Genomic DNA, 13,491 nt, shown 5'->3' with positions numbered 1-13,491 from the left:
GCGACCTCTCGGATACCCGCAAACATCTCTCACCACTCCTCCGTTTCCTTGTTTCTGTTTTTAATTCATAACCTATTTTTATATAACCTAATTCGTGTTCCATTTCTTCTTCTTGACAGGTCGACCAGAAGAAAATCGAATAGAGTCATTAACATCTAATCAATGTAAATTTTCAATAGAACATAAATAATTACAAATTGTTGTTTATATAATTCAGTAAAAAAATACTTTGTATAATAAAGGGACAGAAAACTGCTACTGCAGTTCATGAAGACGAAAAAAAAATAAATATAATAAATCGTGATTTTTAGATTAAAGCTGTTTTAACCAAGGTTGCAAAAGACGCGAGACGGGGTCGAGACGGTCGGGTCCTAAAAGGGTCGAGACGGGGTCGAGACGGAGGTCTAGACGGATGTTGACTAACGTTGACTTTTAAATAAAAATGTTATATATTATATATATATTGTACATTACATTATTCCAAACATAAGCATTTCACACATGTTTAAATACTTCAACATTTCAAACATAAAAAAAGAAACCCTAAGTAATAGCACAACGTTTAATATTAAAAAAAAAAAAACTTGAAAAAAATCAGAAAAACCCGTTTTTTTCCCGTCTCGGACCGTGTTTGACCGTCTTTTGACCGTTTTTTGGCCGATTTCCGTTTTTTCAAACGTTTTATGTATAAACGGGACGGGGCACTCCAAAACCCGTCTACACCCCCGTTTTTTCCGTTTTTTACAACACTGGTTTTAACCCACGACTTCTACACAAAAAAATTTGTAAATTGTTTAACGAAACTTCTGAAATCATCAATTTGAATTGAATCACAACAGGTAACTTGAATTCGTTTGAAGAACACTGTTTGACTTTTTGTTCATAAACATTTGACTCCAAAATTCGTAATTGTTTAAGAGAATTGAAAGCTAAGATTTTACAAATAGTTTGAATATATAAATCCTAATCTATCTGCATTTATCAATTTTGAAATTTATTAAAAAATCGAACCTTTCAAGAATTGAACCACGAACAGGACAGGAGACTTGTTCTCCATATATATATATATTTTAAATTTCGATAATTGTAGCTGTTAGGGATGTTAGTGACTGGTATTTGATAACATAAAGTTGTTTGGCATAATCCTTCACTGAATTTGATCGATCTTAAAAGGGACATGGTTATTAATTTCTCAATCAGACAAAATAAAAGAACAGAGAATTTACAATAAACTAGAATATATGGAATCTGTTTAATACCTACTCTGTACTAATGATAATGATATGAAGCCATTTTTGGAGACAGATAATACAAGATTCGTTGATTAGATGAATAAAGAAGTAAAACAGATAGTTACACTCAACCAATTTTGTATCTGTATGGAATTTTACAAGCAATTTATATTAATAAATAATAGTAATATTATTAATTATAATACAGATAAAAAAAATCCTAATAATAATACTAATATAATTAAATATAATAATATCAAAATAACACTAGTAATAATAAAATTAATGATAAAAACAATAAAAGTGATGAAAATGAAGATGATAATAATAATAATAATAACTAATATTATATAACAAATCAATTGTATTAAATTTCGTATTTATGTAATATACATCATAATAATAACAACACTGATATTAAGATTAAATATATTCTACTAATAGTAATGAGAGTAAGGATTATAATGTTAGTAAAGATGACAATTTTAATGCGTTAAATTTCATATCTATATATTAACTATAATAATATAACTGATACTGTGATTAATTATTAACATTATGATAACAATGGAAGTAATAATAATACAATTAGTATAACAATTATATTTTTATCTTGTAACCACATTTAATATGTTAATATACAATTTATTAAATTTATGTAATATTTAGTAATTACATAATATATTATATGATAACATTCATTGAATATTTAATGTTTATATATTTTATATATAAACATATAAAAATAATCTTGATTAGAAAAATCATGTATATAGATTTATATTTATATATATGTATACAACTATATATATACAATTATGTTTTAAGTGTTAAGTAGATATTAAATTATGTATATTAAACATTTAATCACGGAGTATCACATTATGCTTTTAATATTTTGATATCGCTGGCAAAATATATTTGAACCATTTATATACAATATACTATATATATTCAAAATAATAATCTTTAATTATTTAAAGTTATCTTTCATAATAACTAAATTACTTAATAGTTCATTAATATATTTAATGTAATTATTTACATATCTAATTATTTATATTTACATTTCTGGTTACAATTAAAGGTTCGTGAATCGTCGAAAGCAGTCGAGGGGTAATATATAAAAGTAGTTCAAACATTTTGAGATTCAATATTACAGACATTGCTTATCGTGTCGAAGTCATATAAATATAAAGTTTAAATTTGGTCGGAAATTCCCGGATCGTCACATTATCTTAGTAGCATATGTATCTAATTCAGGATTCATCATAACCTATCTAACGACAATATCAAACGTACAAGCATGCATAATCCTATATACTCGAGCACTAGTCAGGGATACATTTATAATATATAAAAGTTAAGTTATGAGTGCTCACGTATCAATATTGTGATTCAATATTGCAGGAAAGTACGTAGACGCAACAGAGATGATAAACACTAGATTTGACTCATGAGCATACCCCCAATCCATACCCATAACCTCCATAGCTATAACCCATAATTTTCTTAGCTATATCCCGCTTGAAAAACCCGTTTAGATATCGCTCGCTCATAACTTCGTCGTAGTATTTTATGTATAATAAATATTAATATTAATAATAATAATAATAATAATAATAATAATAATAATAATAATAATAATAATAATAATAATAATAATAATAATAATAATAATAATAATCAGAGTACATATAGATAGATGGAATATGTGTTTGAGCAGAACTGAATATATATAGTGTATATGTATATGACGTTGTCTAACAAGAACAAAAAAATAATAATAATATCAACATCGAATTAATTTCACGTGGCTATTAGATTACCAACTATCCCTATAAGTTCTCGTGAGGTAACAATAAGATATCTGTGACTTTATGTCACATTCCACTTCAATGATACATTATTTTTTTATATTAATATAATAATATGAAAATAAATATAATAATATATTACTTTCATGTAAATAAAAGAATTCAAAAGGGAAACGGGTGTAGAGCAATTTTAGCCGCCCTTTGTCTCATTCTACCGACAGTTTTATCACGGACCGGTATTTTGTGATCTGTTGCTAATAATATGAATAAAAATTCCACTTTTTATATTTAAATGTATATATTTGTTTTGGTCTTAAGCTTTATAAAACTAGCCATAAAAAGATTTGTCCGTCTCATGCCTCGCATCTCAATTAAAATATAAATAATATTTTATATTATAACAATACTAATATTAATAATAAAATCAATAATAATAATAATAAATAATATAATAATAATAACATTAATATTTAATATTAATAGAAAAGATGAAAATGCAAAGTGTGCATGTTGTTATGTGTCTTACAAAAATTTAGACTTGAGTTGTTGTCTGTTTTTCATTTACTAAGTATGTAAAGAACAAATTTCACGTGCAACCTATCAAACCATATCTCATTTCGTGATTTGTTGTCCATTTTTAATCTATGTTTGACACGGATTGTTATTTTATACACTGTACCAATAATTAAATGTCAAAAAGTCTTAGAAAAATTCTAAAATCTAGAATAACGTTAAAATCTTTGTCCGGTTATCGTTTATTTGACATATTTGTTTTTACTTGAAAAAACTTTGCCATTTTCTGAATATTGTTAAAATGGAAAGATTTCTCAAATCAATGTGGACCTCATAACAGAGACTCGTAATCATATCACAATGTGTCTGGTGATTCAATCGTTTGATATTACCTTTTAATTCTTTCGATAAATATGTTAAACATATATTGAAACAAATACGTTCATGTAAAGTATTACACATCTAATACTTTGCTAACGTTTTCAAATTATAATATATATATATATATATATATATATATATATATATATATATATATATATATAATCATTTTTATTTATATAATAGTTCGTGAATCATCGAAGTTTGGTCGAGGTTGAATGAATGTATGAACAAAGTTTAATTTTTTTTTTTAAATTTAACTTAACAAACTTTGCTTATCGTGTAGGAATAATATAAAGATAAAGTTTAAATTTGGTCAAAAATTTCTGGGTTGTCACAGTACCTACCCGTTAAAGAAATTTCGTCTCGAAATTTGATTGGAATGGTCATTGCTGACAATAAGTATGTTTTCATGACGCACACTAGCTGAAAATTAGAGTTTTGTCATCATCGAGTAATATAGACAAAATAATTTAATTTTGTGAAGAGTACGAGTGAAGCTATCGCAAAAGGGTGAAATGAGAAAATAAAGTTTCATCATATCTTTTGACGTAGATAAGGTTGAGTTCCGAAGTTCAAGGGATTTAGAGAAAATCTTCGTAATAAGATTTGATTCTTTAGGATCCATTTTGATTGCTCTGTCGGATATTTTACTATATATCCACCCCTTTCGTTTCCTTACTTCCACAGCTCACACCTTCTTTTCTTTCTCCCTCAACTCATACTTTAAAGCATTCGTCAATATGCTCCATCCCGCTCTGATTCTTGATATACTCCTAACTTTCATATCTATCATTCTTCTTTTTCATCTGCAGCTGAAGAATCTATTCACTTCTACTATACTCTTGGTTTTATAGTGTTTTTAGTTCTCCCGTGTCTTTACATTGCAATACTTATTGATATACACGGTTTGTAATTTCTGGGTTGTTGTTGTTGGGTTTTATATCTTCTCTTATATTTTGAAATTCCTATTTCTGTCTTTCTATAATCATTAACATCCACAGTTAATGCTCTCCTATTTGCTGCGATTTATACTCCCATTTACATTTTGGAGCTTCATTCTTTTGTTTTCTCTTCCCGACTTTAAGTCAAGCGAATAATGGTCCAGAATTCGTAGATATGAATTTCGGAACGAACATAGTTAATGTTCTAAGAAAGAAATTGTAATAGTACGATCTTGATTTGTCAAATTACCAGAATATCCAGAAAAATAGAACTATCAAGAAGATATGTTCTTACTATGTTTGGAGACTAGGTAGAATGTAAGAGTCGTGTAACATGATACATGATAACGGGATGGTCTGTGAATCACCATGTTTCATTAGAAACTTAGCATGACTTACTGTAATATAATCACGTTGATCAAGTGTCATTATATTATACTTACTCATGCATCAGTTTCCAACACTACTTCAAAACATTCATATTTTAAATTCGAAGTTTTCAGAATTTAGAAACTAAAATAGTTTCCTTTATGATGTAACGCATATATCGCGAAGAGATAAATGATTTCAGATAAGAATAGTTATGAAAATATCTTCAGAAATATCGAGGATATTTATAATGAAAGATACGATGATATCTTAGAATTTCTAATATCGAAGGATGATGAAGAAGTTTTATCCGTAAAGGTTTAGAGTCAGGAGCAAGGTATTCGCTAAAGGCTTCAGCAGACACTGAATCATTTGGATTCTTTGAAGGTAGGTTTAGTCTTTGTGATTTGTCAACAGTCTCCTTCATAGTTTGCTCAATCCGTTTTTCAGTTCCAAATCTGAGCTTTTTCAACACACCACTCTTTATTATCAAATTTTTGGCTGTTAAGGTCGTTTACAGTTTTTGCTGCTTCATCAGCATTTTTCCAAAATTTGGAGAACTAGTTCGTAGTTTGGGCGTTTTTCAGAAACTTCACATTCGAAGTATGTAAGTCTTGGAAGTAGACGTTATATGTATATATATTACTGTTGGCGTAGAATTGCTGCGAGATTCGAGAATAATGATTCAAGCTTTTTTTTGTATGGTAACTACCATTACAAGATGCAGATGAGTACATGATAGGGTTTCAATGAATAAGTATAGTGATTTTTCGGAGAGGCTTAAAGATCAATGAAATTGTTGGTAAGTTTACTGCTAATGTGGCGAGATATAAAGGGTTCCCCAGTAACAATGATGAAGGGGTAATCGTTATAATAAGGCTTATTCGAATGAACAATTGAAGTTGATTTGTTGGAGCTGTGACAAAACTGTCTACCTTAAAAAGGGATTGAAAAGTTATTTTTACTAATAAATGCCAAAAGATCTGACACGGATACGTGTTAAACTATGACTTTGGTTTTGAGAGTTTTTCAGGTGCAAGACTATGGGTAATATGTGGTCGGATCATCATCTCGATTGTTCATTATTTGAAGTGTCTTTAGAAATTTTGAAGGGTTTGAACACAGATTGTAATTGTTAATATACATATGATGTTCTAGAATTTTGAATGATATGAATATTTTTCTGGGTAGAAGTGATGTTCTATTATAGTTTTGAAGTCAAAGTATAGCTTTAAAAGATGTATAGATTTAAGAGTGATGTCTCTTGTTGAGTCTTGACTTGGATTCTGATCTGTCAAAATCAGAATATGAAATTGAGTTTGGATGGAAACGATTGTTTTGATTTCTATGAAATAATGTATATCATTGTGAAAGTAGTGAGTATAGTTGATGATTGCTGAATCAGAATCGAAGAATGTAACATATTAATTGTGAATTTATATATCTCTCGGGTATTACCTACCCGTTAAAATATTCTCACCATTAACAGTTTGTACAGAAGGATTTTTAATTACAATCTTTATGAAAATATACCTACATATATATTTTATTTAGATGTAATCATGGATTTAATGAGTTAACATAATATTAATCTCATCTGGTTTTTGATTAGGACTAGAATATAATCTCTAAAACTTTAGATATTACATAACCGCCGTAGAATATTTCTCCAATGAAGTTATGAATCAATACTTCATCGGTTATTGTTGTTGGTACTCCTTGATATCTATGGTGCGTATGACGTTAATGCTCGTGGAACATCTTGTGATGTTGAATCATGGGATGTAGATGTTGTTGATGGTGGTAATGGTACTGTTGGTGTTGATGATGGTGGTACTGTTGATGCCGGTGAGTTGTTGATGGTGGTAATGGTAATGTTGGTGTTGATGATGGTGGTACTGTTGATGCCGGTGATGCTGTTGGTGCTTGTAATCTTTGCACCATATTCTCCAAAGCCACTACCCGAGCGCGAAGCTCGTTGACTTCTTCTACTACACCGGGATGATTGGCGGTTCGGACAAGCAGATGAATAAGATCTAGAATTTGAGATAGTATATAATCATGATGAGATACTCTGGAAATGAGAGAGAAAATGGTATTACGAACAGGTTCACCGGTAAGTGCTTCAGGTTCTTCGCCAATAGGGGAATGTGGTGGATGGAAGGGATCACCTTCTTCTTGTCTCCAATGACTAAGTAAGCTACGAACCCATCCCCAATTCATCCAGAATAGGTGATGGCTGATTAGTTAATCTATTCCGGTTACACTGTCTTCGGAGTTCAGGTGAATATCCATATCGGAATAGCTGTCGGAGTTTAAGGAATTTAAACTAGATACGGGATCCATCTTGTATAATTAGAGAGATGATTTTTGATATGAAATTGATTATAGGACTTAGATTGGTATTCTTCAACACATAATTTACATATGTATATATAATACCAAAATCCCATAAATTACGGAGAAATTTTCGAAAGATGTCAGGAAAAGTTTACAGTAACAGATATGTTAAGATATGAATTCGTCTGTATACTATCTATGCAATAATTACAGGAAAACGTGTCTAGACTCAAAAATGATAAGCAAAACTCGGTAAAAACAGATACAGTCATAGTCCAGACTCACTAATGCATCCTAGAAATTACCAGTTAAACACACTAATACAAATTCTGGTTCCCTATGACCTCAAGCTCTGATGCCAACTGTGATTACCCGTCCAAATCCCTTTGGACGAATACATCATTCATTGATTTCATAGTGAGGTTTTGACCTCTATATGATACATTTTGTAAACATTGCATTCTTTTGAAAAGACATACCATAAATGAATATATAAATTCAAAGTTTTCGACATCTGATGATTTCTACATATAGACAATCACCGTATATAATAGTTTTTAACAATACATCCGTTGACCAAGCAGTCAAATAAGATACATGGTGATGATTTTGTGAATGCAAAGTTTTCTCGAATAAAGCATGTATGACTCCATGCACATAGCTTGTATAACGTATAAGCAAACAGCGGAAGACTTCTAGGAACCTGAGAATAAACATGCTTAAAAGTGTCAACACATAGGTTGGTGAGTTCATAATTTTAATGTTGTGCATAATCTGTATATAAAGGTAGATCACAAGATTTCAGTTGTTTCATCCGAAACGTTTATCAAAAGATTCTACGTAACAGAGCACCCTGGTAACTAAACTTAACTTTATAATGATAATTACCCGATTCGTTTTAATACACGCAAACCAACGTGTCATAAACTCAAATAACATACGTCCGTTAAAAGGCTAGCGCTCTAGCTCGGACGGGGATGTCAAGCCATATGGATCCATATACTATTATTCGAGCCCACCAGTCCACATCCTATGTACTGGCAGCTACTAGTTACCAAAGTTAAGGGATTTTCGGTTAACTCAGTGTAGAATTAAGTATGTACTTGTATCCATTGCGTTTAAAATAAATTGCACGTATTCTCAGCCCAAAATATTTAAAGCATTTAAAAAGGGATCTATAAACTCACCTTAGCAGCACATAAGGTCATTCACCAAAATGTGACCGAAACTCGGAATGCAAAATAACCGTAGATCTCAACCCAGAGAACATATGTTGGTCAATACATGTCTAATAAGCTAGGTCAGGTCATACTGTATCACAATCCTAATGCTCGAGATTATCATGCAAAAGTCAACAAAAGTCAACTTGACTCAAAATGATATCCAAAATCTATACTTGTTTATTATATAGCATAAATATAGTCGTTTTAAATATATTTATCGGTTTTTATTAAAGTAAATAATAAAAATCATTTATTAATAAAAAATATATTAAAATTTATATACGATAAAAATATACTTTTATAAAATTTATGAAGTTCAATTAATATCGTAAAACTATAGTGGTATGTATTATTAATGTAATTATATTACGCGTGGTAAAAATATATTTGTATCATATTTATTTAATAAAATAATATTGACAATAATAATAATGTGTAAAAGTTATATTATTTTGTAATAATAATAATTACGATGATAATAACGATGATAGTAATAATAATAATCATTTTAATACAATACAAAAAATTCAGTTGGTCGTATCTTTTAATCCGTTCATCGAAATCACACGAATTATAAATGAAAAGTTCTTAATTTTTCGCCAGCTTTCCAATGACATGCATATCATATACCTTATCTTAGTAGCATATGTATCTAATTCAGGATTCATCATAACCTATCTAACGACAATATCAAACGTACAAGCATGCATAATCCTATATACTCGAGCACTAGTCAGGGATACATTAATAATATATAAAAGTTAAGTTATGAGTGCTCACGTATCAATATTGTGATTCAATATTACAGGAAAGTACGTAGACGCAACATAGATGATAAACACTAGATTTGACTCATGAGCATACCCCCGATCCATACCCATAACCTCCATAGCTATAACCCATAATTTCCTTAGCTCTATCCCGCTTGAAAAACCCATTTAGAAATCGCTCGCTCATAACTTCGTCGTAGTATTTTATGTATAATAAATATTAATACTACTACTACTAATAATAATAATAATAATAATAATAATAATAATAATAATAATAATAATAATAATAATAATAATAATAATAATAATAATATTCGGAGTACATATAGATAGATAGAATATGTGTTTGAGCAGAACTGAATATATATAATGTATATGTATATGACGTTGTCTAACAAGAACAAAAAAATAATAATAATATCAACATCGATTTAATTTCATGTGGCTATTAGATTACCAACTATCCCTATAAGTTCTCGTGAGGTAACAATAAGATATCTGTGACTTTATGTCACATTCCACTTCAATGATACATTACATTTTTTTATATTAATATAATAATATAAAAATAAATATAATAATATATTACTTTCATGTAAATAAAATAATTCAAAAGGGAAACGGGTGTAGAGCAATTTTAGCCGCCCTTTGTCTCATTCCACCGACAGTTTTATCACGGACCGGTATTTTGTGATCTGTTGCTAATAATATGAATAAAAATTCCACTTTTTATATTTAAATGTATATATTTGTTTTGGTCTTAAGCTTTATAAAACTAGCCATAAAAAGATTTGTCCGTCTCATGCCCCGCGTCCCAATTAAAATATAAGTAATATTTTATATTATAACAATACTAATATTAATAATAAAATCAATAATAATAAATAATAAATAATATAATAATAATAACATTAATATTTAATATTAATAGAAAAGATGAAAATGCAAAGTGTGCATGTTGTTATGTGTCTTACAAAAATTTAGACGTGAGTTGTTGTCTGTTTTTGATTTACTAAGTATGTAAAGAACAAATTTCATGTGCAACCTATCAAACCATATCTCATTTCATGATTTGTTGTCCATTTTTAATCCATGTTTGACACGGATCGTTATTTTATCCACTGTACCAATAATTAAATGTCAAAAAGTCTTAGAAAAATTCTAAAATTTAGAATAACGTTAAAATCTTTGTTCGGTTATCGTTTATTTGACATATTTGTTTTTACTTGAAAATCACTTTGCCATTTTTCGAATATTGTTAAAATGGAAAGATTTCTCAAATCAATGTGGACCTCATAATAGAGACTCGTAATCATATCACAATGTGTCTGGTAATTCAATTGTTTGATATTACCTTTTAATTCTTTCGATAAATATGTTAAACATATATTGAAACAAATACGTTCATGTAAAGTATTACACATCTAATACTTTGTTAACGTTTTCAAACTATAATATATATATATATATATATATATATATATATATATATATATATATATATATATATATATATATATATATATATATATATAAAATCATTTTCATTTATATAATAGTTCGTGAATCATCGGAGTTTGGTCGAGGTTGAATGAATGTATGAACAACGTTAATTTTTTTTTTAAATTCAACTTAACAAACTTTGCTTATCGTGTCGGAATAATATAAAGATAAAGTTTAAATTTGGTCGAAAATTTTCGGGTTGTCACACCCACACTTAGACAAACATTGTCCTCAATGTTCCTAGTGTATCCCACAATTAAGAGTTTTAGTTGAAGATTTAGGATTATTTGTCTAGTGTTTTAATTGGGTTGTTATCCCACACTTAGTGATAAGCTAGGATGTGGCATAGTTTGAATCTTGAGCTAGTAGCTAAAAGAAAGAAATACCCCTAGCATATGCGGTTGTCTTCCAGTCCTTGCATCTTTTATTGATCGGCTCATTTGTCATCCTTTATTCTTTTACTCTACTTTATTGCACGGGTTGCCTCCCGAGAAGCGCTTTTTGTTTAAGGTCGTTGACTCGACCGTAGTGACGCTTTAAAAAGTAAACATTCCTCGCTGATGGTTGAAATCTTGGTCTTCTCGAGGGAATGTGAGTCTTGGCTGGTAAATTCTGAGAAAGCGTCGGACCAATAGTGGTAGAAGATCCGGTACTTCTCTTGAAGATCTTCAGAAAGATAAGTAGTGCGCAGTTTCATCTCTTAATAAGTCTTGAAGTTCGATGAGAATTTGATCCACGGCTCTGCTGGTTGACCCATGAATGTCAATCATAGAAGCAGTGCTGGTGGTGATTGTGTCTCTGATGGGATGCTCATTTTGGAGGTCTTCAAACAATGTTATAAACTGTATCTTTAGAATTTCGAAGTCTTCGGAATGGTGATATCCACAGTAAGAGTCTGTAGCTTTGGACAGATTTGTTAAAAGACGAAGCTGAAAAGAAGTGAACAGCAATCATGATCCGAGCATTAATGTCACCGTCTTTGAGTATATCTCCCGACATCCAGCTTTAAATGTGAAACTAGGATCTGTGGATTCGTGGAAGATACGTGATATCTGCTTCGTAACATAGGTGGCAATGTTGACTCGATCTGGTTCAAGATGAGAGAACGGATTGTTTCGCCTTACTTCCTCCATAACAGCGTCTTGTAACTCTTTGATAATTAGATCAACATGGTGATCAATTGTTACGTAAATCACTAGTCTGTCTAGTGTGCTTTCGAAATTATCTCTTTCTAGGAGAGCTAACAAGCTATGAATATCCTCGATCATTTGTAAATCAGAGTGATAAGTCGGGCGTCCAGTGGACAGATCCATGTGCTTCCGGATGAGAGTCAGTAGTGCTCGTTAGTTTGCTGAGAACGGAAGTGCAAATCCGGTTAAGGCGTTATAAACCTTAGAGTAAATGATCTTCCGATCTCGACAGAATCTTGTCTCAAGAATAGTACGAACCATTGAATTGTGCTCTCGTTGCCTTTCTTCTTGGTAGATATGATCGTGAAGAGAATTGATAAAGTCTTGAATGCGTTCTTTTAGGATTTCAACATCATTGTCTTCTCTTCAGAGATAGAGGTTGTGTTCTTCTTGGATTGCCATAATTCGTTCTGTTAAGCGTAGCGTAAAATCAATTGTTGATTTACGGATGGCTTCGAAAATATCTTCAAATTCATCGGTATCATTGATGAAGGTTATCATGTCTGCGTGTGTAGATATGACCAGAATCCGATCTGAAGAAGAGTCCGGCTCCCCTTGATCTGGTTCGGTTGGAGAGTGTAAGTTATTCAGAATGTCTTCATGTTGCTCTTCCTCGTCATCATCGGTATATTGTTCTTCTGAGGATGTGTCTGATGAACGGGTTTCTTCAGTATTCTGATTCTCCACTTTGATACTTACAGGATCAATTTCTATATCCTTAACCTCAGCCTTGCCGGTCTTCTTCTTGAAGCGAATGATTAAACTGTGATCTTCCGTCTCAAGCCTAATTAATTCTTCATGATGCTTAGTGCTTAGAGCGGGTATTGTCGCAGTTTATTTTACGTCTTCCATTTCCTCTTCCTCTTCAGATTCCTCCTTTTCCTCTATTTCTTCGCTGGGATCCTTTTCTTCCATTTCTGGGTCGTCTACAGACTTTGATTCGACACCCATCTCGATATCATCGGCTGGTGGTGAAGACTCGTCATCGGAAGTGATCCGTCTGGTGGAAATAGCAAACATCTCTGCCTGTCCAGAAAGATCGGTTGGTCGGTCAATTTTGAAGGTGACGCTCTCCCCATGTGATCGTAAGATCAAGATTTGATTATACACATCAATGACGGTCCTAGCCATATTCATGAAAGGTCTTCCTAACACTACTGGTGTGTGTAGGTCTTCCTTAATATCCATTACTACGAAATCTGTAGG

This window comes from Rutidosis leptorrhynchoides, chromosome 5 (genome assembly GCF_046630445.1).
Source record: "Rutidosis leptorrhynchoides isolate AG116_Rl617_1_P2 chromosome 5, CSIRO_AGI_Rlap_v1, whole genome shotgun sequence".
Lineage (NCBI taxonomy): Eukaryota > Viridiplantae > Streptophyta > Magnoliopsida > Asterales > Asteraceae > Rutidosis > Rutidosis leptorrhynchoides.
The sequence above is the reverse complement of the archived record's forward strand: the minus strand, read 5'-3'. Positions refer to the sequence as shown.